The 25305-nt window shown below is 37.2% G+C and overlaps 2 pseudogenes; one reads left to right on the top strand and one right to left on the bottom strand.

The window, feature by feature from the left end:
• Positions 1–4299: 4299 nt before the first annotated feature.
• LOC147372167 (olfactory receptor 6C1-like) lies at positions 4300–8372 on the top strand (annotated as a pseudogene).
• An 8527-nt stretch (positions 8373–16899) lies between these two features.
• Positions 16900–18102, bottom strand: LOC147372166 (olfactory receptor 6C3-like; annotated as a pseudogene).
• Positions 18103–25305: the final 7203 nt, after the last annotated feature.

Raw genomic sequence — 25305 nt, 5'->3', positions numbered from 1 at the left:
TGTACTCTCAACTCAGATATGGTGACTTACCTTTGTCATGGCTCTCAAGGCTTATAGTTCTCATTATGGTTAGACTGGTAATATTTGACCCACAATATCCTTCATTCCTGATGCTGCAAAATTTGAGGAATATTTTCATTATAATGCAATGCATAGTTGCTCTTTGTCTGTTACCCAAGCTCTGTGTAAAAACTTAATTACACCTGGGCAGACTCATAAAGTACTTCTTACACTTGCTCCTTTTCATATAATATGAAACACTACTTACTAAGACATTTTCTTTGTATTAATGCAAAGATTTTAAATGAATATTTTGTAATTCTATGGTTATCTATACAATTTAAGTAACATTTTTCTTAGGCTTCAGAGCCTAACATTTTCTACAAACTCAGCTTTGAAAAACAGAAAATAGGAATGTTCTTCTCTATATATGTCATACACATGGAACTGGATTTATTTTATCTGTCTCCTGTGAGCCCAAGGGAATCTAAGTCAATAGAGGGCCAATGAGGCATCATTAAAAGATACAGGTGAATCAGTTTTGTAAATATGGATAAAAAAATGTAAAATGGCAAAATGACTGAGATACGTGAGGCAACTTCAGAAACAGCATGTGATATTGAGTGTGTGAAAATTTAATATAGATTTGACTCTTGTATGATTATGTTTAAGGAATCTACTTTTTTCTCCCAGAAATTCTGGACTTACCCTTAAGAGAGTTAGTGTGCTTATATCCCTTGAATTTCGAGTTTACATAAAAGAAACAGAGAATCTCTACAAATAGATTTGTATTTGTACAACTCCAGAGAGGCAGTTGTTAAACATTTACCGGAAGTCATTAATCCTTCTCATTTAGAACATCTGTCAGCCATGCAGTGGATACTCAATAAATATTTTAAAATAAATAAACATATTTAAATAATTTTTGTGCAGAGTCAATCCCTGTTAATCAACGGAACCTTAACAACTGATTGCAACATGTATTATTGTTAAAGAATTTGAGAAAGAAAATATGAAAAGAATCACTAGTTGGATACACAAATGAAGGTGGAGTCTTTCACCATGGCAGATTTCAAGCTATCAGTGTACCCTTACTGAGCTCAGAGGTGAGAACGGACTTGCAACCATTGGCTCCCAGGACGTGGTCCAGGCAAGATCCAGCACACCACTGCTGGGAGTGCATCAGTTCATCTACAAAGTAGATAAAGATCCCTGCTTTCATGGGGTGAGGGATGTAAGAGAATATAGACAATAAACCTGAACATAATTGACTAGTAAACTATATACATGGTATTTCATGTTAATGAGTAGTTTGTAAAATAAGATAAAACTGAAAAATCTTGGAAGTGGGGAGATATTGTAATATTAAAAAATGTCATTGGGGTGGATTCGGCCTAGTTCTTATTTTTGTTAAAGACAGCTGTGGTACATGTACACAATGGAATATTACTCAGTAATTAAAAAAAATACAATTGAATCAGTTCTAATGCGGTGCATGAAACTGGAGCCTATTATCCCGAGTGAAGTAAGCCAGAAAGGAAAATACCAATACAGTATACTAACACATATATATGGAATTTAGAAAGATGATAACAATAACCCTGTATGCAAGACAGCAAAAGAGACACAGATGTATAGAACAGTCTTTTGGACTCTGTGGGAGAGGGAGAGGATGGGATGATTTGGGAGAATGGCATTGAAACATGAATATTATCATATGTGAAACGAATCGCCAGTCCAGGTTCAATGCAAGATACAGGGTGCTCAGGGCTGGTGCACTGGGATGACCCAGAGGGATGGTATGGGGAGGGAGGTGGGAGGGGGGTTCAGGATGGGGAACACATTTACACCCATGGGAGATCCATGTCAATGTATGGCAAAACTAATAAAATACTGTAAAAAAAAAAAAAAAAACGATAATGTACCATAGCATTACAAAGAAAAAACAAAAAGTTTTATTGGACATGAGCCCTTCCATTCACACAATGCTTATAGCAGCATTTGTATTACAAAGATGGAGAGTTGAATAGTTTCAACAGGGACACTATGGTCTGCAAATTCTAAATTATTGATATAGTGCCCTTTTACAGAAAATTTGTGTTTACCTCTGATATTGATAATTAATGTTTACATGCAGATTGCAAACATTTATACTAAACCCTAAGGAGTTTGTACAGAGTTATGTGGAGAGCTCCATTATCTGATAATATCAGCATAAACTCCTCTTTTGTAATTCATTTACACTTCTTTTAACTCCCAGACTACAGTTTACTGTATCAGGAACTCACAATCATCAATCAAGTCTAAACTTCAGTATTCAAATATTTCCAATTAAGCTAGGAAATCATAAGTGTTTCAGCATGAGGGGAGGAAATAGTAATTCCACAAATTTCTTACAAAGTTGAAATCTCCACAGTATTTTTTTAATAAGATATTTTATTTGTTTTTCATTAAATTTTGGATTTGTGTCTCTCAGTTGATAATAGCACATGAATATCAGGAAGAATTTGGCTCAGTGAATTACAATTATACTCTTTCTAGGTAAATGTTTTAAAAACATAGGATGAGTTTGAGTATCCCTCATTATTATTTCAATTAATAATTAAAAATTAAAAAATAAAATTACAGTGTCAGAATAGCATAATCTTGTATGAACATTTTGTAAATTTTAATCAACACATTTTCCAAAGCAATGCAATTTTCTAGTGCTTAAAATACAGTGAACTCACAATTTTTTTTAACCTCAATTAACTTTGCCAGTGTGAGCTTCTTTATCCCTACTAATTAGGTTTGTCATTTAAGCAGATTATTGAATGAATTGTATCTGTAATATTACCTCAAAATAGCCACAAATATGAGAAAGTTACAGAAACTCTTAGCTATTGATTATTGAAAAGATCAACGTAACATCAATCATTTATTTAAATATACAACTGGCCACAAAAATTGTAGTCATATATGGTATCTGGTAATATTCATTCTTCAACCTTTCTTTAAGAATTGTTACAGCATATATGTTAATTAAATATTTCCAAAAAAGGGGGTATTTCACAGTTTTCCTAAATGTATATATTCATATCGATAAATTATATGGCACAGAAGATTTAAGCTGAGTAATGAGAAAAGTTTTTGAGTTCTCAGAAAATATAACTGCATTATGTTCTTAGTTGTATTGTTTTCACGTAACTACTAGGTAGGCCACAATATGCAGAGGAGAGTATATGTAATAGTCTAATGAGATGAACAGATTATGCATATGGCCATTGTAGAGTAAATTAAAAATAGTGCTTTACATGATTTAATATTTCCTGAAATTCTAGAAAGAGTGTTTTCTGGTGAAATCATAAAACACAAGTCTCTTTTGTGTGCTCTTGCTCTGCCTCTTGTCTTTAATTTTTAAAGAAATGTTGTCCAAAAACATGGAATTAAAAACATTTCAAAGAAGAATTATGAGATCAGTTCATGGTTATAGAGTGGAAGGACTAGCCTGAAGGAAGGAAAGTGTATGAGAGAAGGATGGGAATTTGAATGGGGAAAAAATGTGTCTAATATCCTTGGCAAGAATTGGCAATAAAAGTATGAGAAATGAAAAACAACTCTAGAGATACTATGTGAAAATAATTAGATTTGTTAGTAATTTATAATAATTACTTAACAATAGTGTATGGCTTCCCCAATGGCCCAGTAGATAAAGAATCTGCCTGCAGTGCAGGAGACACAGGAGACACAGATTCAATCCCTGGGTCAGGAAGATTGTCTGGAGGAGGAAATGGCAACCCACTCCTGTATTTCTTGCCAGAAGAATCTCATGGACAGAAGAGCCTAGCAGGCTACAGTCCAAAAGACCACAAAGAGTTGAATGCGACTGAGATGAGCAATAATGAACAATGATCAGCAGTGTATATATGCCAGTGCCAATCATCCCCCATTCCTCTGGCAAGCAGTAGTTTATTGGATAGGTTAATTTTCACCCTAAATGAACGACAAGCCTGATTCAACATGAGATATATAAGACATTAGAATTATTTTTTTAATTCAAATTTATTTATTTTAATTAGAGTTCTTAAGGGAGAGAAAGAAATATGAAGCTTGTTATTCTAAATTTCATGGGAATATCAGGAAAAGTATGGATAAGTCCTAAGGAAGGACAAGTCTGAAAAGTGGTCTTAAAGACTTGGGTATATTCTTCTTGCTTTACCAAAAACATCCCAGGAATGGTTGACACTTCACATTCCAAAATGGTTTAAAGATCAGAGTTATGTACAGCTGATAATTAGAGAACACTGTTAATTGAGAACAATGACTTTTACACTTGCATTAGTAAATATTTATCAAATATTGAGTTGCCGTGATTTGTCTACAGACAATGTAAAGCCTGTTGTTTTTGTAAGTTTCAAGATATTGTTTTCCTCTGATATTTAAGGATTAGCAAAAGGATATGCTCCTTTTCTCCTAAACATTACATGATTTCCCAGTAGAATTGGCCACCATTTGGAACTTTCCCTAAATCGAGAGTAGCTATAGTTTTCTTATATAGTAAAGTGAATGAAAAGGCTCAGGCTTGTAGAAGAAAAAAACACTGAGAATTTTCACAATATTATGATACATTACATACTAAAAAAAAGGCTTCCATGGTAGCTCAAATGGTAAAGAATATGCTGGCAATTCAGGAGACCCAGTTAGATTCCTTGGTCAGGAAGATCCCTTGGTCAGGAAGATCCCCTGGAGAAGGGAATGGCTACTCACTCTAGTATTCTTGCCTGGAGAATCTCATGGATAGAGGAGCCTGATGGGATATAGTCCATAGGTTTGGAAAGAGCTGGACAGAACTGAGCAACTAAGCATGCACATACAACAAATCAGTAAACCTATATCTTGAAATTAAATATTCTATTGCAGAAAGTTCTCTCCCGATGCTATGCTAGGTCACTTCAGTCGTGTCCGACTCTGTGCGACCCTAGAGAAGGCAGCCCACCAGGATTCCCCGTCCCTGGGATTCTCCAGGCAAGATAGAGAATTCACAAAATGAGTGATCTTGAAAATAACTGGGTCAATTTATGCATTGTTATTATTATTTTATTATTTATTATTATATTATTATTTATTGTTATTACTGTTACTGTTAAACAGCAAGACAAAGTACAAGTCTTTCATTGCTATATAAGAATTATATCAATATACTGACAAAATAGAGATTTTACTAAGTGAATATCAATGTAGAAAAAAAGAAAATCTAAAAATACAACATAGGAGCCTTCAGAATGGGAGAAAATAATAGCAAATGAAGTAACTCACAAACAACTAATCTCAAAAATATATAAGCAACTTCTACAGCTCAATTCCAGAAAAATAAATGACCCAATTGAAAAATGGGCCAAAGAACTAAATAGACATTTCTCCAAAGAAGACATACAGATGGCTAACAAACACATGAAAAGATGCTCAACATCACTCATTATCAGAGAAATGCAAATCAAAACCACAATGAAGTACCATTTCACGCCGGTCAGAATGGCTGCGATCCAAAAGTCTACAAGCAATAAATGCTGGAGAGGGTGTGGAGAAAAGGGAACCCTCTTACACTGTTGGTGGGAATGCAAACTAGTACAGCCACTATGGAGAACAGTGTGGAGATTCCTTAAAAAACTGGAAATAGAACTGCCTTATGATCCAGCAATCCTACTGCTGGGCATACATACGGAGGAAACCAGAATTGAAAGAGACACGTGTACCCCAATGTTCATCGCAGCACTGTTTATAATAGCCAAGACATCGAAGCAACCTAGATGTCCATCAACAGATGAATGGATAAAAAAGCTTTGGTACATATACACAATGGAGTATTACTCAGCCATTAAAAGAATGCATTTGAATCAGTTCTAATGAGGCGGATGAAACTGGACCCTATTATACAGAGTGAAGTAAGCCAGAAAGAAAAACACCTATACAGTATACTAACGCATATATATGGAATTTAAAAAGATGGTAACAATAACCCTGTGCACGAGACAGCAAAAGAGACACTGATGTATAGAACAGTCTTTTGGACTCTGTGGGAGGGGGAGAGGGTGGGATGATTTGGAAGAATGGCATTGAAATACGTATAATATCATATATGGAACAAGTCGTCAGTCCAGGTTCAATGCATGATACTGGATGCTTGGGACTGGTACACTGGGACGACCCAGAGGGATGGTATGGAGAGGGAGGAGGGAGGAGGGTTCAGGATGGGGAACACATGTATACCTGTGACAGATTCATTTTTATATTTGGCAAAACCAATACAATATTGTAAAGTTTAAAAATAAAATTAAAAAAATACAACATAGGATAGAAAGCAGAATATACACACACATATAGAGAGAATAATAATATTTAGATGGCAGAGATTTTGAAGAAAAAATGTTCTCTGAAAGATAATGTTTTATGTTTGATGTTAGATATTCATACAATTTAGATTCCTTAGCCAATGACACAGATCCAATCTATGAAAAATCCACTCTTCCTCCTCTGTACTCTGGAGTCTGTACACAATTTCCCCAACTTTTTGTACCAGGGATCAGTTTAGCAGATGAAAACTTTTCCATGGACCTGGGTCGAGGCTAGTTACAGGATGGTTCAAGCTCATTTTGTGTATTGTGCACTTTATTTCTATTATTATTACATCTTTGTCACATCAAATCTTCAGGTATTAGATTTCAGAGTTCAGAAACCCTGTCTCCTGTACTCGAGATGGTCACCATAGTGAATCCATCAGGTGTGATTCAGATAAGGAGTCAGAAGTTATGAAGGTGGATGTGACTCAGAGTGAGAACTTAGAAGTCTTTCATATTGTTGAAGATTTAAGTCCAAGGACTTTCGTTTGGGAGACAGACCCATTTGAGTGACCTTTTCCCTGACATATTTGGATTTTCTAAATTAACTAGCAAAATAATAATATAAGAAATCAGGTAAAAGAATAGGAAATAATGCAATCTAACTGAATTTGAAGAAAAGAAGAGGAGTTTCCCATTGGGAAAGAAATATTTTAGGAAAGAATTTAAAAGATCGACAGATAGCATTTCTATTCCAGTATTTCAAATACATATAAAAGCCTAGGTTAAAATTCCTCCTCTTTGCATTTAGAGGATGTGATATAGATAAAAATTTTAAGCATATTTTAACCCCATTTCAATCAGTGAAATAGTTATTTTATTTATTTTTTTTAATTTTATTATTATTTTTTACATTAAAATATTGTATTGGTTTTGCCATACATCAACGTGCATCTGCCACGGGTGTTATTTTAAAAGAAATATTCTATGAAAAACACACACTGGCATATGGAAAAAAAAAAATCTTTAAAGATAAGTTGTTTCAAAGATCTCCCAAGTTAAAATAGTACGGCATAGTCCTTCCAGAAATAAATTCTTGTGCTATCTGTGAATAGTTTCCTTTTCTTTAAGTCTCTTTGTGTTTTACCCTGAAGGATACTCAAAAGAAGAAGAAAAGGAGAAACCACAGAGAAATTAGGGAGTTTATCCTTCTGGGACTGTCAGATGACCCACAACTTCACGTTGTGAGCTGTGTCTTTCTACTCACTACCTGCATGCTCAGCATTACGGGAAACCTGACCATTAATCACCCTAATCCTGCTGGGTGCCCACCTACAGACCCTCATGTATTTCTTCCTCAGAAATTTCTCCATATTAGAGGTTTCATCCACAACTGTCACTGTACCCAAGTTCCTTATCACCATTATTACAGGAGAGAAAATCTTTTCTTTTACTGATTGTATGGTTCAGTTTGTTTTTTGTTTTTCATTCTCTTGGGAGTCACTGAGTTTTGCCTACTGGCTGATAAGGCTTCTGACCATGACATTGCCATCTGCAAACAGCTACATTACATGAGCATCATGAATCATAGAGTCTGCACACTACTTGTCTTGGCTTCTTGGTTGGTTTCATCCTTAAATGTTTTCTTGTCACTCATGCTGTTCAGACAACTTGATTATGCTATTGATCATTTTACTTGTGATTATTTCCCCTTTCACACATTTCTTGTTCAGACACCAAATTGCTAGAGATGATGGGCTTTCCCATTGCTGTGTTTACCCTAATGTTCATTTTGGTATTAATAATTCTGTCCTATCCATATATCATCAGAACAACTTTGAAGATCTCTTCCACCACTCAGAAGACAAGGGCCTTTTCCACATGTTCTTCCCACAAATTGTTATCTCCATCTTTTATGGCGGCTACATTTTCATGTACATGAATCCATCAGCAAAGGACAGGGTGCCTTTGAGCAAGGGAGTGGCTGTGCTAAACACCTCAGTAATCCCCATGCTGAACCCCTTTATATATACCCTAAGGAATCTGAAAGTCAAGTGAACCTTCATGGACATGGCCAGGAAGACTGTACTCTTCTCAGGAAATGAAAAAATAAAAGACTTGTTTTATAAATCAGAGGCATAATAATGAGCAATCAAATAAAAAACAGGGCTTTCAAAGTCTATTAATTTTCACATAGTCTCCCTGGAAGTATTTTTCAGTGCTCATACTTTTATTGCCAGATCAGATCAGTCGCTCAGTAGTGCCCAACTCTTTGCGACCCCATGCTAGCACCTTACCAAATATGAGTGCAGTTGTGCAGTAGTTTGAACATTCTTTGGCATTGCCCTTCTTTGAGATTGGGATGAAAACTGACATATTGAGTGCAGCATTTTAACAGCATCATCTTTTAGGAATTGAAAGAATTCAACTGGATTTCCATAACCTCCACTAGTTTTATTCATAGTGATGCTAGGAAGCCTTAGCCTTAGGAAAGGCTAACATGACTTCAGACTCCAGGATGTCTGGCTCTAGGTGAGTGATCACACCATCATGGTTATCTGGGTCATTAAGATCTTTTTTGTACAGTTCTTCTGTGTATTCTTGCCAGCTCTTCTTAATATCTTCTGCTTCTATTAGGTTCATACAATTTCTGTACTTTATTGTGACCATATTTGCATGAAATGTTCCCTTGGCATCTCTAATTTTCTTGAAGAGATGTCTAGTCTTTACCATTCTGTGGTTTTCCTAAATTTCCTTGCATTGTTCACTGAGGAAGTCTTTCTTACCTCTGCTTGCTATTCTTGGAAACTCTGCATTCAAATGGACATATGTTTCCTTTTCTCCTTTGCCTTTCGCTTCTCTACTTTTCTCAGCTATTTTTAAGACCTCCTCAGACAGCCATTTTTGCCTTTTTGCGTTTCTTTTCTTTGAGGATGTTCTTGGTCACTGTCTCCTGTAGAATGTCACGAACCTCCGTTCATAGTTCTTCAGGCACTCTCTCAGATCTATTCCCTTGAATTTATTTGTCACTTCCACTGCATAATCATAAAGGATTTGATTTAGGTCATACCTGAATGGTCTAATGATTTCCCCTACTTTCTTCAATGTAAGTCTGAATTTGGCAGTAAGGAGCTCATGATCTGAGCCATAGTCAGCTCCCAGTCTTGTTTTTGCTGACTACATAGAGCTTCCCCACCTTCAGCTGCAAAGAATATAATCAATCTGATTTCGGTATTGACCATCTGGAAATGTCCATGTGTAGAGTTTTCTCTTGTGTTGTTGCAAGAGGGTGTTTGCTATGACCAGTGTGTTCTCTTGGCAAAACTCAATTAGTCTTTGCCCTGTTTCATTCTGTATTCCAAATTTGCCTATTATTCCAGGTATTTCTTGACTTCCTACTTTTGCATTCCAGTCCCCTATGATGAAAAGGGCATCTTTTGGGGGTGTTAGTTCTAGAAGGTCTTGTAGGTCTTCATAGAGCCATTCAACTTCAGCTTCTTCAGCATTACTGGTCGGGGCATAGACTTGGATTACTGTGATACTGAAAGTTTGCCTTGGAAACAAACAGAGCTCATTCTGTCGTTTTTGAGATTGCACCCAAATACTGCATTTCAGACTAGCTCTTTGTTGTCTATGAGGGCTACTCCATTTCTTCTACATCTTACCCACAGTAGTAGATATAAAAGTTATCTGAGTTAAATTCGCCCATTCCAGTCCATTTTAGTTACCTGATTCTAAAATGTTGATGTTCACTCTTGCCATCTCCTATTTGACCACTTCTGATTTACCTTTGCATGGGGTCACAGAGTTGGACATGACTGAGTAACTGAACTGAACTGAACTGATTTACCTTAATTCATGGACCTAACATTCCAGGTTCCTAAGAAATATTGTTCTTTACCGCATCAGACTTTAGTTACATCACCAGTTCAGTTCAGTTCAGTTCAGTCTCTCAGTCGAGTCCGACTCTTTGCGACCCCATGAATCGCAGCATGCCAGGCCTCCCTGTCCATCACCAACTCCCGGAGTTCACTCAGACTCACGTCCATCGAGTCAGTGATGCCATCCAGCCATCTCATCCTCTGTCATCCCCTTCTCCTCTTGCCTCCAATCCCTCTCAGCAGCAGAGTCTTTTCCAATGAGTCAACTCTTCACATGAGGTGGCCAAAGTACTGGAGTTTCAGCTTCAGCATCATTCCTTCCAAAGAAATCCCAGGGCTGATCTCCTTTAGAATGGAATGGTTGGATCTCCTTGCAGTCCAAGGGACTCTCAAGAGTCTTCTCCAACATCACAGTTCAAAAGCATCAATTATTCAGTGTTCAGCCTTCTTCACAGTCCAACTCTCACATCCATACATGACCACAGGAAAAACCATAGCTTTGACTAGATGGGCTTTTGTTGGCAAAGTAATGTCTCTGCTTTTGAATATGCTATCTAGGTTGGTCATAATTTCCTTCCAAGGAGTAAGGGTCTTTTAATTTCATGGCTGCAATCACCATCTGCAGTGATTTTGGAGCCCCAAAAAATAAAGTCTGACACTGTTTCCACTGTTTCCCCTTCTATTTCCCATGAAGTGATGGGACCACATGCCATGATCTTCGTTTACTGAATGTTGAGCTTTAAGCCAACTTTTTCACTCTCCACTTTCACTTTCATCAAGAGGCTTTTTCATTCCTCTTCACTTTCTGCCATAAGGGTGGTGTCATCTTCATATCTGAGGTTATTGATATTTCTCCCGGCAATCTTGATTCCAGCTTGTGTTTCTTCCAGTCCAGCATTTCTCATGATGTACTCTGCATATAAGTTAAATATACAGGGTGACAATATACAGCCTTGACGTAATCTTTTTCCTATTTAGAACCAGTCTGTTGTTCCATGTCCAGTTCTAACTGTTGCTCCCTGACCTGTATATAGGTTTCTCAAGAGGCAGGTCAGGTGGTCTGGTATTCCCATCTCTTTCAGAATTTTCCACAGTTTATTGTGATCTACACAGTCAAAGGCTTTGGCATAGTCAAGAAAGCAGAAATAGATGTTTTTCTGGAACTCCCTTGCTTTTTCCATGATCCAACAGATGTTGGCAATTTGGTCTCTGGTTCCTCTGCCCTTTCTAAAAGCAGCTTGAACATTAGGAAGTTCATGGTTTATGTATTGCTGATGCCTGGCTTGGAGAATTTTGAGCATTACTTTACTAGCATGTGAGATGAGTGCAATTGTGTGGTAGTCTGAGCATTTTTTGGTGTTGCCTTTCTTTGGGATTGGAATGAAAACTGACCTTTTCCAGTCCTGTGGCCACTGCTGAGTTTTCCAAATTTGCTGGCATATTGATTGCAGCACTTTCACAGCATCATTTTTCAGTTACATCACCAGTCATGTCCAAACTGGGCATTGTTTTCACTTTGGCTCCATCTCTTCATTCTTTCTGTAGTTATTTCTCCACTCTTGTCCAGTAGCATACTGGGCACCTACCGACCAGGGGAGTTCGTCTTTCAGTGTCATATCTTTTTGCACTTTCATACTGTTCCTGTGATTCTCAAGGCAAGAGTACTGAGGTGGTTTCCATTCCCTTCTCCAGTGGACCACACTTTGTCAGAACTCTCCAGCATGAAGAATTTCAAACTACTGCACAACTGCACTTATCTCACACTCTAGCAAAGTAATGGTCAAATTCTCTGAGTGAGGCTTCAACAGCACGTTAACCGAGAACTTCCTGATGTTAGAACTGGATTTAGGAAAGGTGAAGGAACCAGAGATCAAATTGCCAATGTCCGTTTGACCATAGAAAATTCAACAAAGTTCCAGAAAAACATCTTCTGCTTTATTGACTATGCCAAAGCCTTTGACCATGTGGATCACAACAAACTGTGGAAAATTCTTAAAGTGATGGGAATACCAGATCACCTTACCTACATCCTAAGAAATGTGTATGCCGTTCCAGAAGCAGAAGTTAGAACTGGACATGGAACATCGGATTGGTACCAAATTGGGAAAGGAGAACGCTAAGGCTGTATATTGTTACCCTGCTCATTTAACTTATATGCAACGTACATCATGCGAAATGCCAGGCTGAATGAAGGACAAGCTGGAATCAAGACTGCTGAGAGAAATGTCAATAACCTAGATAAGCAGATGACACAATCCTTTGGGCAGAAAGTGAAGAGGAACTAAGGAGCCTCTTCATGAAAGTAAATGAAGAGAGTGAAAAAGCTGGCTTGAAACTCAGCATTTAAAACACAAAGATCATGGCACCCGGTGCCATCACTTCATGGCAAATACATGGGGAAACAATGGATACAGTGACAAACTTTAAATTCTTGGGCTCCAAAACCATTGCAGATGATGACTGCAGACATGAAATTAAAAGACACTTGTATCTTGGAAGAAAAGCTATGACCAAATTAGACAGCATATTAAAAAGCAGACATTGTCAACAAAGATGCATCTAGTTAAAGCTATTTTTTTTTTTCAGTAGTCATGTATGGATGTGAGAGTTGGACCATAAAGAATACTGAGTGCCAAAGAATTGATGCTCTTGAACTGTGGTGTTGGAGACGACTCTTGAGAGTCCCCTGGGCTGCAATGAGATCAAACCAGTCAATCCCAAAGAAAATCAATCCTGAACATTCATTGGAAGGGCTAATGCTGACGCTGAAGCTCCAATACTTTGGCCACTTGATGCAAATAACTGACTAACTGGAAAAGACCCTGATGCTGGGAAAGAGTGAAGGCAGGAGGAGAAGGGGACAACAGAGGATGAGATGGTTGGATGGCATCACTGACTCAAAGTACATGAGTTTGAGCAAGCTCCAAGAGTTGGGGATAGACTGGGAAGCCTGGCCTGTTGCAGTCCATGGGGTCGCAAAGAGTTGAACATGATTGAATGACTGAACTGAACTACCAATTACAGTATATACATTATTTGCCATTCAAATTCTCATCATTCTCTCATGTATTACCCTTCCTTTGGGCTCATCTATCCACTCAACCTTGGAACTTACCTCATTTCCCTCTTTGAAATGTTTTTTAATTCCATGTTTTCACAATATTCCTTACAAAATTAGGACAGACAGTAAAAGGCAGAGCAGCAGCGCCTGAGAAAGACCTGTGTTTTGATTTTAACAGGAAACACTTTCTAGAAATTCAGGAAATATTCAATCATGCTGAATACTATTTTTCAATGTTTTTTAATTGTTGGATAATTGCTTTACAATGTTTTGTTCATTTCTGCCATACGTTAGCATGAGTGTGTCACAAGTATACATATGTCTCCTCCTTTTTGACTTCACTCCCACCTCCTACCCCAGCCCACATCTTTAGGTTGTCACAGAGGCCGGGGTTAATCTCACCATGCTGAACCACAACTTTTCAGTGGCTATCTGTTTTATATATTTTAATGTATGAGTTTCAATTATAGTCTCTCAATTTGCCCCACCTTCTCCCAACCATCACCCGCTACGTTCACAGGTCCGTTCTCTATGTGTGTGTCTCTAATTGCTGCCCTGACAGTAGGTTCATCGGTACCATTTTTCTAGATTCCATATATATGTGTTAATATACAATATTTGTTTTTCTCTTTCTAATTTACTTCACTCTATAACAGGCTCTAGCTTTATCTACCTCACTATATTTGATTCCCGTTTGTTCATTTATATGGATGCTTGGCTTGTTATGAACCAGTTTACAACCCAGCTTATGGTTGTGCATTTGTGCTCAGTCATGGCCAACTCTTTGTGATGCTATGGACTATAGCCTGACATCTTCCTCTGTCCATGTGCTTACCACAATTTCTTTATCCATTCCATCTGCTGGTGGACATCAAGATTGCTCCCATGTCCTGGCTATTGTGAATAGTGCTACAATGAACTCTGGAGTACCTGTGTCTTAGAATTGTGATTTTCTGAATATATACCCAGTAGTGAGATTGCTGGGTCATATGGAAGTTTTATTCCTATTTTTTACAGAAATCACCATACTATTCTTCATAGTGGCTCTATAAATTCACATTCCCACCAACTGTGCAAGAGAATTCCCATTTCTTCACATCTTCTCCAGCATTTGTTTGATGACGGCCATCTTGACCAATGTGAGGTTTTACCTCATTGTAGTTTTGACAAGTGAAGTTGGGTATTTCTTCATGTGTTTATTAGCCATATTTATCTCTTCTTTGGAGAAATAGCCCTCTATTAAGTCTTCTGCCCATTGTCTCAATGACTTGTTCTTTTGTTATTGAACTACATGAGTTGCTTTTTTAGAGATTAATCCTTTGTCAGTTGCTTCATTTGCACATATTTTCTCCCATTCTGAGGGTTGTCTTGTCATCTTGTTTATGATTTCCTTTGCTGTGCAAAAGCTTTTAAGTTTAATAAGGTCCTACTTGTTTTTATTTCCAAAACATAAGGAGATGGAGGTCTGTAATCCGTTTTGAGTTTATCTTTGTGAATGGTGTTAAGAAGTGTTCTAATTTTATTCTTTTACACATAGCTGTCCAGTTTTCCCTGCACCACTTATTGAAGGGGCTATCTTTCCTCTGTTGCGTATTCTTGCCTCCTTTGTCGAAGTTTGATAAGATGCACAAAAGTGCTTGGGTTTATCTCTGGGCTTTCTATTTTGTTACATTGACTCTTGTAATTCAAGAATTGATATGTCTCTCCATCTGTTTATGTCATCTTTGACTTCTTTCATCAATGTCTTATAATTTTCTTTATACAGCTCTTTTGTGCATTTATTCCTAGATATTTTATTGTTGTTGCCTTGGTGAATGGCGTTGATTCTTTTTCTCTTTCAGATTTTTGTTACTAGTGTATTGGAATTCAATGAATTTCTGTGACTCGATTTTGTATCCTGCAACCTTACTAAATTAACTGATTATTCTAGTCAGTTTCTGATGGTATTTGTACGGTTTTCTTTGTATAGTATCATGCTGTTGCCAATGAAAGTTTTACTTCTTCTTTTCCAATCTGGATCCCTTTTCTTTCTTGTTCTTCTCTATTGCCAATTAAAATTAACTCGAATGTTACCTTTTCATCATGGCTGTGAAATAAAAACAGTCATATGAAACATTTCCAGAGGAAGAGATAAGGTAAAAATATCTTCAAGAGAAAATCAATAACAGTTACCTCAGAAAGTTGTTTAAGAAAAGCTTTGATGTTTCTTTCTGGCTTACTTCACTCTGTATAATAGGCATATATATGGAATTTAGAAAAATGGTAACAATAACACTGTATACGAGACAGCAGTAGAGACACTGATGTATAGAACAGTCTTTTGGACTCTGTGGGAGAAGGAGAGGGTGGGATGATTGGGGAGAATGGCATTGAAACATGTATAATATCATATATGAAATGAGTCACCAGTCCAGGTTCGATTCACGATACTGGATGCTTGGGGCTGGTGCTCTTGGACGACCCAGAGGGATGGTATGGGGAGGGAGGAGGGTTCAGGATGGGGAACACGTGTATACCTGTGGCAGATTCATTTTGATATATGCCTGAACCAATACAATATTGTAAAGTTAAAAAATAAAATAAAATAAAAAAGCTTTGATGAACTTAGGCAGTGTATTAAAAAGCAGAAACATCACTTTGTCAACAATGATCCGTATAGTCAAAGCTATGGGTTTTTCAGTAGTCATTTAAGGATGTGAGAGTTGGACAATAAAGAATGCTGAGCACACAAGAATTGATGCTTTTAGACTATGCTGCTAGAGAAAACTCTGAAGAATCCTTTGGACTGTGAGATAAAGCCAGTCAGTCCTATAGGAAATCAACTCTGAATATTCATTGGAGGGACTGATGCTGAAGCTGAAGCACTCACTGGAAAAGACCCTGATGCTGGGAAAAATTGAGGTCAGGAAGGGAAAGGGGCAACAGAGGATAAGATGCTTGGAAGGCATTACTAGATCATGGAAATGAGTTTGAGCAAACTCAGGGAGCTAGTGAAGGACAGGGAAGGCTTGTGTGCTGCAGTCCATGAGAGCACAAAGAGTTAGATATGAATGAGTGACTGAAAATGGAATAAAGCTGTTCACAAGATTCAACTAGCCAATATGAAGAAAATAATTAGAATAGGCCTGGACTATATTAATTGCTGAAAAAATATTAACTCTACCCTCCTCTTTCTTCTCTCTCATTATTATAAAAGTATTATAATAGTATAAGGAGTTCAAATATACTTCAGTTTCCAAACTTTAAAAATATTTAAGTAGATATTTAATTTCCAACCCTCTAGTGATTGTCATTGTTTGATTTCATGAAAATTCCAGATAGAATAAAAATTCCTAATAATGTCATTTCTATTACCTGGTAGAATGAAAATTTCAGAAGTCCACACCAAGTTTGACATTCTTTTCATCAAACTAAATGGCCTATAAAATTGTAATACCAACCTGTGTTCTTTACTTCATCCAAATATATTTGAATAAAAAATTTATATAAAATTCTGAAGAAATATTCAACTTTATACAGTTAATTAGGTTCAGTGTGGGGAATTTTTTAACATGGGAACAGATGAAAAGGACTCATACAACTGTACTGAAAGAGTTTGGGCAGATTATGAGTAACAGAAAGCAATGACAAGAACTTTACTTTTTTAATGATATAATCACTTGCATTTTCTGGAGAAAAAGATAACCTTTTGGATGGTCTCCTTGAAGACTTGTTTCACTTGCTGGTTCCTCAGTGAATATATAAATGGATTCATCATAGTAGGAACAGAAACATTCAGAATAGATGCTCCTTTGTTAAAGGATGCCTTTTCTTTTGCTGAAGGGTTGGCATACATGAATATACAGCTTCCATAAGAGATGGAAATGACAATGATGTGAGAGGAGCATGTAGAAAATGCCTTTTTTCTCTGACTGGCAGAAGGCACTCAGAATTGTCTTGATGATGAACATGTAGGATAGAATCGTTAATGCCAAAGTAAAAAGCAGAATCACTATTGCAGAGTAAAAACCAATCACTTCAAGAAGTCACGTGTCTGAGCAGGATAGTTGCAAGAGAGGGAAATAGTCACAAGTAAAGTGATCAGTGATATTAGAACCACAGTAATCTAACTGGAGAAAAAGAATAACAGGTGGGAAGATGTTTAAGAACCCTGCCAGCCAAGCACAAAAGACAAGCAATACACAGACTCTGTTGTTCATGATGGTTGTGTAATGCAGGGGTTTGCAGATAGCTACATAGCGATCATAGGACATGGCAGTTATGAGATAAAATTCAGTGATACCCAAGAAAATGAAGAAAAACAACTGAGCTGTACAACTGCTGTATGAAATTGTTTTATCCCTGGTGATAATTGTGCCAAGAAATCTAGGCATACAGACAGTTGTAAAGGAAATTTCTAATATAAACATGTGTAATATCATATATGAAACGAGTCGCCAGTCCAGGTTCAATGCATGATACTGGATGCTTGGGGCTGGTGCACTGGGACAACCCAGAGGGATGGTATGGGGAGAGAGGAGGGAAGAGGGTTCAGGATGTGGAACATGTGTATACCTGTGGCAGATTCATGTTGATATATGGCAAAACCAATACAATATTGTAAAGTTAAAAAATAAAATAAAAAAATTTTTTTAAAAAGGAAAAAAAAAAAAGAGAAGTTCCTGAGGAAAAAATACATAGGTGTCTGTAGATGGGAATCTACCAAGGTGAGAATGATGATGGTCAAATTTCCAGTGACACTTAATATATATGTGATGATTAAAAAGAGAAAAATCACAATCTGAGGCTCTGGGTCATCTGATAGCCCCATAAGAATGAATTCTGTGGGTCTTGTGTGTTTTTTCATTGCTAATCGTTTTCCACCATTCAAAGAGAAAATGGATGTGTTTCCTATAAGAAATAAAAGGTGAAAATACATTTGAGGATAGAATACAAAACTTTTAAAGTATGCTTCATGACGATAATGAATGAAATTCAAAATTCACCTACAGAACTCTCTCCAATTTCCCTTCAACTTTCCAAAATCACTGGATGGGGAACACGTGTATACCTGTGGTGGATTCATGTTGATATATGGCAATACCAATACAATATTGTAAAATTAAAAAATAAAATAAAATATGAAAAAAAATACGCTTATTCCTTGGAAGGAAAGTTATGACCAACCTAGATAGCATATTGAAAAGCAGAGACATTACTTTACAAACAAAAGTCCGTCTAGTCAAGGCTATGATTTTTCCAGTGGTCATGTATGGATGTTACAATAGACTATGGATAAAATAAAACTCTTATGATAACACTTAAATGGGGCTTTTTTTCTAATAATTTTTAATTGGTTCAAGGTATTCTTTAAAAAATTTAGTTTCCTTTGTAAAAAGTACAGAAATATTTAAATTGGTTCTCCTCCTTTCCTCATTATTATAAAAAACAGTATAATTTGCAGATAACCTAAGTAGAGTTTGAAAGCATACAGAGTTTATGTATGCCTACTTCCACATTTTATAATTTGCATAACTGAAGCCCACTTTGTTTAGATGACTTTCACTAGTTTAAAGGACTAGTGAATGTAGTAAAACTGTCAGAAATTCTTAAAGAGAAGGGAATAACAGACAATTTGACCTGACTCCTGAGAAACCTACATGCAGGACAGAAGCAGCAGTTAGGACTGGACCCGGAACAATGGACTGTTTGAAATATGGGACAAGGGTACTTAAAGGCTGTATATTATCACCTTGCATGTTTGTGTGTGTGTGTTAGCTGCTCAGTCGTGTGACTTTTTATGACCCCATGGACTGTAGCCACAGTCCATGGGGATCACAACAAACTGTGGAAAATTCTTAAAGAGATGGGAATACCAGACCACCTGACCTGCTTCCTGAGAAATCTGTATGCAGGTCAAGAAGAAACAGTTAGAACTGGACATGGAACAAAAGAATGGTTCTAAATCAGGGAAGGAGTACCTCAAAGCTGCATATTGTCACCCTGCTTATTTAACTTATATGCTGAGTACATCATGCAAAGTGCCAGGCTGGATGAAGCACAAGCTGGAATCAATTGTGGGCAGAAATATCAATAACCTCAGATATGCAGATGGCACCACCCTTATGGCAGAAAGCAAAGAAGAATTAAAGAGCCTCTTGAAGAAAGTGAAAGAGGAGGAGAGTGTAAAAGCTGGCTGAAAATCAACATTCAGAAAACTAAGATCATGGCAACAAGTCCCTTCACTCCATGGCAAATAGATGGGGAAACAGTGGAAACAGTGACAGACTTTATTTTGGGGGGCTCTAAAATCACTGAGATGAGCCCTGGGATTTCTTTGGAAGGAATGATACTAAAGCTGAAACTCCAGTACTTTGGCCACTTCATGCGAAGAGTTGACTTATTGGAAAAGACTCTGATGCTGGGAGGGATTGGGGGCAGGAGGAGAAGGGGACAATAGAGGATGAGATAGCTGGATGGCATCACTGACTCGATGGACGTGAGTCTGAGTGAACTCCGGGAGTTGGTGATGGACAGGGAGGCCTGGTGTGCTGCAATTCATGGGGTCGCAAAGAGTCAGACACGACTGAGCAACTGATCTGATCTGAAAATCACTGCAGATGGTGACTGTAGCCATGAAATTAAAAGACGCTTACTTCTTAGAAGAAAAGCTATGACCAATGTCGACAGCATTTTAAAAAGCAGAGACATTATTTTGCCAACAAAAGTCCATCTAATCAAAGCTTTGGTTTTTCTAGTAGTCATGTGTGGATATGAGTCATGTGTGGATTATAAAGAAAGCTGAGTGCCAAAAAATTGATGCTTTTGAACTGTGGTGTTCGAGAAGACTCCTGAGAGCCCCTTGGACTGAAGAAGATTGAACCAGTCAATCCTAAGTGAAATCAGTTCTGAATATTCAATGGAAGAGCTGACTCACTGGAAAAGACCCTGATGCTGTGAAGGACTGAGGGCTGAGGTGAAGGGGATGAAAGAAGATGAGACGCCTTCATGGCATCATAGATTCAGTGGATGTCAGTTTAAGCAAACTTCGGGAAATAGTGAGGGACAGGGAAGACTGGCATGCTGCAGTTCATGGGGTTGGAAAAAGTCAGACACAACTAACCACCTGTGCGAAAACAACACAGCATAGTAATATATCACTTTAGAATATAGGTAGATACCCATGGGAATATTTTGGTGGCACTCTCTCCTAATTTACTTCCATAAAGATTTGGTTGATGCAATGCCTTAATTTCTTCCTTTTCTGATAAAAGACCAAAAGCACAAGAAAGTGTAACTTCTGCTACCAAATTAAATAATTGCCTACACTCAGTTTAGTTCATACAATGCACACTCCTTTTCTTTTGTTTTACAATTTTGCCTTAGCAAATGAATAAGTAGATGGACAAAACCTTTACTGGGAAGCAGCTATTCCTTTAAATAAGGAATGTCATTTTTATAGTTTATTTCTATAAATGAAAACCATTTAATTTAGGAAAAATTAATGAACAACTCAATACTTATTGCTATGCGGCTTCTTTAGGACCCCATGAATAGCATTCTTGTTAGTAAACCACCATTACTCTTTAATAAAAAAAATTTTTCCTAAATTCACAAACCCATATGGAAATGCTACTTTAAAACATATAAATGAGATGTAACAATATTCATTAACCTGAATAATGACAAATTGTACTCACTTCCTGGTTTTTCTTGATGATTTAGTCTCAAATTTTATGGTCTGATCACTTCAATAATTATATAATTGCAGGGTTGGTGAGCTGAGTTAACAATTTATTTGGTTTCAATTGTACTCTCAAAACAAATATGGTGACTTAACCATGTCATTGCTTTCAAGGATTATATTCTCATTGTGGTTCAACTGGTAATATTTGACCCACAATAGCCTTCATTCCTGATATTGCAAAATTGGGGCATATTTCATTATACTGTGATGCATAATTGATTCTTGTCTCTTTTCCAAGCTCTGTGTACAAACTCAGTTGAACTTGGGGGGACTAGTCAAATATTTCTTACACCTTTTCACATAATAAAAGCACTACTTATTAAAACATTTTCTTTATATTAATGCACAGATTTTAAATGACGATTTTGTTTTTCTCTGATTATTTATCCATGCAATTTAAGTAATATTTTCCTTAGGCTTCAGAGACTGTTATGCTATGCTATGCTATGCTAAGTCACTTCAGTTGTGTCCGACTCTGTGTGACTCCATAGATGGCAGCCCACCAGGCTCCCCTGTCCCTGGGATTCTCCAGGCAAGAATACTGGAATGGGTTGCCATTTCCTTCTCCAATGCATGAAAGTGAAAAGTGAAAGTGAAGTCGCTCAGTCATTTCCAACTCCCAGCAACCCCATGAACTGCAGCCTACCAGGCTTCTACTTCCATGAGATTTTCCAGGCAAGAGTACTGGAGTGGGGTGCCATTGCCTCCTCTGAGAGACTGTTATATTTTCCTACAAATGCTGCTTTGGTAAAAAGAGATTTAGAAATTTCTTCTCCATGTATGTCATACACAGGGAATTGGATTTACCTTGTCTTTCCTGTTTTTTCAGGGTAATTTTTAAGTAAACAGAGGGCTGATGAGGCATTATTAAAAGACACAGGTGAATCCGTTTTGTGAGTATTAATAAGAAAGTGCTTACGCTTTGACTGTGTGGATCACAATAAAATGTGGAAAATTCTTAAAGAGATGGGAATACCAGACCACCTAATCTGCCTCTTGAGAAATTTGTATGCAGGTCAGGAAGCAACAGTTAGAACTGGACATGGAACAACAGACTGGTTCTAAATAGGAAAAGGAGTTCGTCAAGGCTGTATATTGTCACCCTGTTTATTTAACTTATATGCAGAGTACATCATGAGAAACGCTGGACTGGAAGAAACACAAGCTGGAATCAAGATTGCTGGGAGAAATCTCAATCACCTCAGATATGCAGATGACACCACCCTTATGGCAGAAAGTGAAGAGGAACTAAAAGCCTCTTGATGAAGGTGAAAGTGGAGAGTGAAAAAGTTGGCTTAAAGCTCAACATTCAGAAAACTAAGATCATGTCATCCGGTCCCATCACTTCATGGGAAGTAGATGGGGATACAGGGAAACAGTGTCAAACTCTATTTTTCTGGGCTCCAAAATCACTACAGATGGTGACTGAAGCCATGAAATTAAAAGACGCTTACTCCTTGGAAGGAAAGTTATGACCAACCTAGATAGAATATTCAAAAGCAGAGACATTACTTTGCCAACAAAGGTTCGTCTAGTCAAGGCTATGGTTTTTCCTGTGGTCATGTATGGATGTGAGAGTTGGACTATGAAGAAGGCTGAGCGCCAAAGAATTGATGCTTTTGAACTGTAGTGTTGGAGAAGATTCTTTTTTTTTTTTAAGTTTTCTGTTTTGTTTTTGTTTTTTTTTTTTTAATTTTATTTTATTTTTAAACTTTACAATATTGTATTCCTTTTGCTTGGACTGCAAGGAGATCCAACCAGTCCATTCTGAAGGAGATCCGCCCTGGGATTTCTTTGGAAGGAATGATGCTAAAGCTGAAACTCCAGTACTTTGGCCACCTCATGCGAAGAGTTGACTCTTTGGAAAAGACTCTGATGTTGGGAGGGATTGAGGGCAAGAGAAGAAGGGGACAACAGAGGATGAGATGGCTGGATGGCATCAGCAACTAAGACAGTTCACCACAAAATCTGAGCCTATGCTCTAGAGCCCAGGAATTGCAATTACTGAGTCAACATGTTGCAAGTATTGAAGCCCTTACCACCTACAGCCCGTGCTCCACATGAAGAGAAGCCACTGAAATGAGAAGCTCATACACCATAGTAGAGAGTAGCCCCCACCTGTCTCATCTAGAAAAAGCATGTGCAGCCAAAAATAAATAAGTAAAATTATTTTTAAAAAGAAAGTGTCCAGTTTTTTAAGGAATCTCCACACTGTTCTCCATAGAGTGATGGTATGGGGAGGGAGGTGGGAAGGGAGTTCAGGATGGGGAACACATGTACACCCGTGGTGGATGCACGTTGAGGTATGACAAAACCAATACAATATTGTAAAGTAAAAAATAAAAAAAGAAAGTGTCAAAAACCAAAATGACTGAGCTAAATGAGGTAAATTCATAAAAAAACACATCATATTGAGGGTGCAAAAATTTGATTTAGATTTAGAAATTGAAAAAATCAACAAATCAGCCCCTCAACTTCACCTCTGAGAGGCAGTTGTTAAACATTTACTATTCTCTCATTTAGAACATCTGTCGTTCATGTGGTAGATACTCAATAAATATTTCTGAATGAATAAATATTTGAAAAATTTTTGGTGTATAATCAATCTCCAGTACTCAATAAAATCTTAAAAACTGATTGTTAAAGAATTTGAGAAACAAAATATGAAAAGAATCACTATTTGGTTAAAAAAACGTTAGTTACTCAGTCGTGTCCGACTCTTTGCGACCCCATGGACTGTAGACCATCAGGTTCCTCTGTCCATGGAATTCTCCAAGCAAAAATCCTGAAGTGGGTTGCAGTTCCCTTCAAATATAAAGGCAAAGTCTCTTACCGGGGCAGATTTCAAGAACCTGTGCACAATTGGGTCCCCTGATGTGGTCCAGACAGACTCCAGCACACCATTGCTGGGAGTGAACCAGTTCATCTACAAAGTGGACAATGATCCCTGCTTTCATGGGGTGAGGGATGGGAGAGAATGTAGACAATATGCATGAATGTAATAATAGTAAGTGTTTTGGAAAGGAAGAGAAAACTGAAATGCCTTGAAAGTGGGGAGCTGGTATAATTTTAAATAGTGTCAGTGGAGTAGATTTTATTGAGGTGATATTTGGACAGAGATCCGAAGGAGGGATGGGTGCTAACCATGTGATTATCTGGGAGAGGGATACTTTCCAGCTTAAGAAACATTTAGTGTAAATATAGTAATATACTAGAAGGAAAATCATGCTGATTGCAAAGAATTATTTTTGGTTTATTTTGTTTTCTCATTTCTGATATTTTTCAATTTTTGTTAAACTAGTTTCCTGGATAAAATCTCCAGCAGAGTATTGAATAAAGCAGTTATAGTGGTTCTTCACATCTTAAAATTGATTTTACCAAAAACACAGCTACTATTTAACATTAAAAATGATATGTGCTGTAAACTTTAAATTATGAATATTTTAAAGTATACACTAGGATAGAGAACTGGAGAAATAGTTTCAAGTACAGATCAAGCAGATTCAATAGATATAAAGGCTATTTTATATTGCTTTACCTGTTTTTTGAAAAGCTTTGAAACATTTTGTTGTATTTTATTTTTTTATATTTGTTGTCATTTGAAATAGCTAATTAATTTTAGTGTTTCTTTTTTATGATTAAAATTTTTTTAATTTATTTTATTTTTAAACTTTACAAATTTTATTAGTTTTGCCAAATATCAAAATGAATCCGTGACAGGTATACGTATGTTCCCCATCCTGAACCCTCCTCCCTCCTCCCTCCTCCCTCCCCATACCATCCCTCTGGATGCTTGGGACTAGTGCATTTTGTTGTATTTTAAACTAGATCTTATATAGCAAACTTTTTCTTACCTATATATTTTCAGTATGAATTCCTAAAAAAATATGTATATATTTTTGCTTAATCCTGATGCAGTTTCCAAGCTAGCTAAATTAGCAAAATGTCTTTGGTATCATTTATCACCTTGCATGCACTTGCACATGTTCATGCTTACTTGCTCGGGTGTGTCTGATTCTTTGTGACCCCACGGACTCTAGCCCACCAGGCTCCTCTGCTTATGGGATGTCCCAAGCAAGAACACAGGAGGAGGTTGCTATTTCCTCCTCTAGGAGATCTTCTGGACCCAGGGACTGAACCCATATCTCCTGAGTCTTCTGCCTTGGCAGGAGGATTCTTTGCTACTGAGTCACGGGGAACATACCCCTAATACCCAATTGTCTCAAAACATCATTTTTTGTTAACTTGTTCAAATTGGAGCCAGACAAGGAGCAGGTAGCATATCTAGTTGTGATGATCTAGTCAGGTTACTTATGCTACTGA

The sequence above is a fragment of the Bos grunniens genome, chromosome 5 (assembly GCF_055505025.1).
Source record: "Bos grunniens cultivar Pamir isolate PY7600 chromosome 5, Bosgru_T2T1.0, whole genome shotgun sequence".
Classification (NCBI taxonomy): domain Eukaryota; kingdom Metazoa; phylum Chordata; class Mammalia; order Artiodactyla; family Bovidae; genus Bos; species Bos grunniens.
This window is presented reverse-complemented; position numbering and strand designations above follow the sequence as displayed.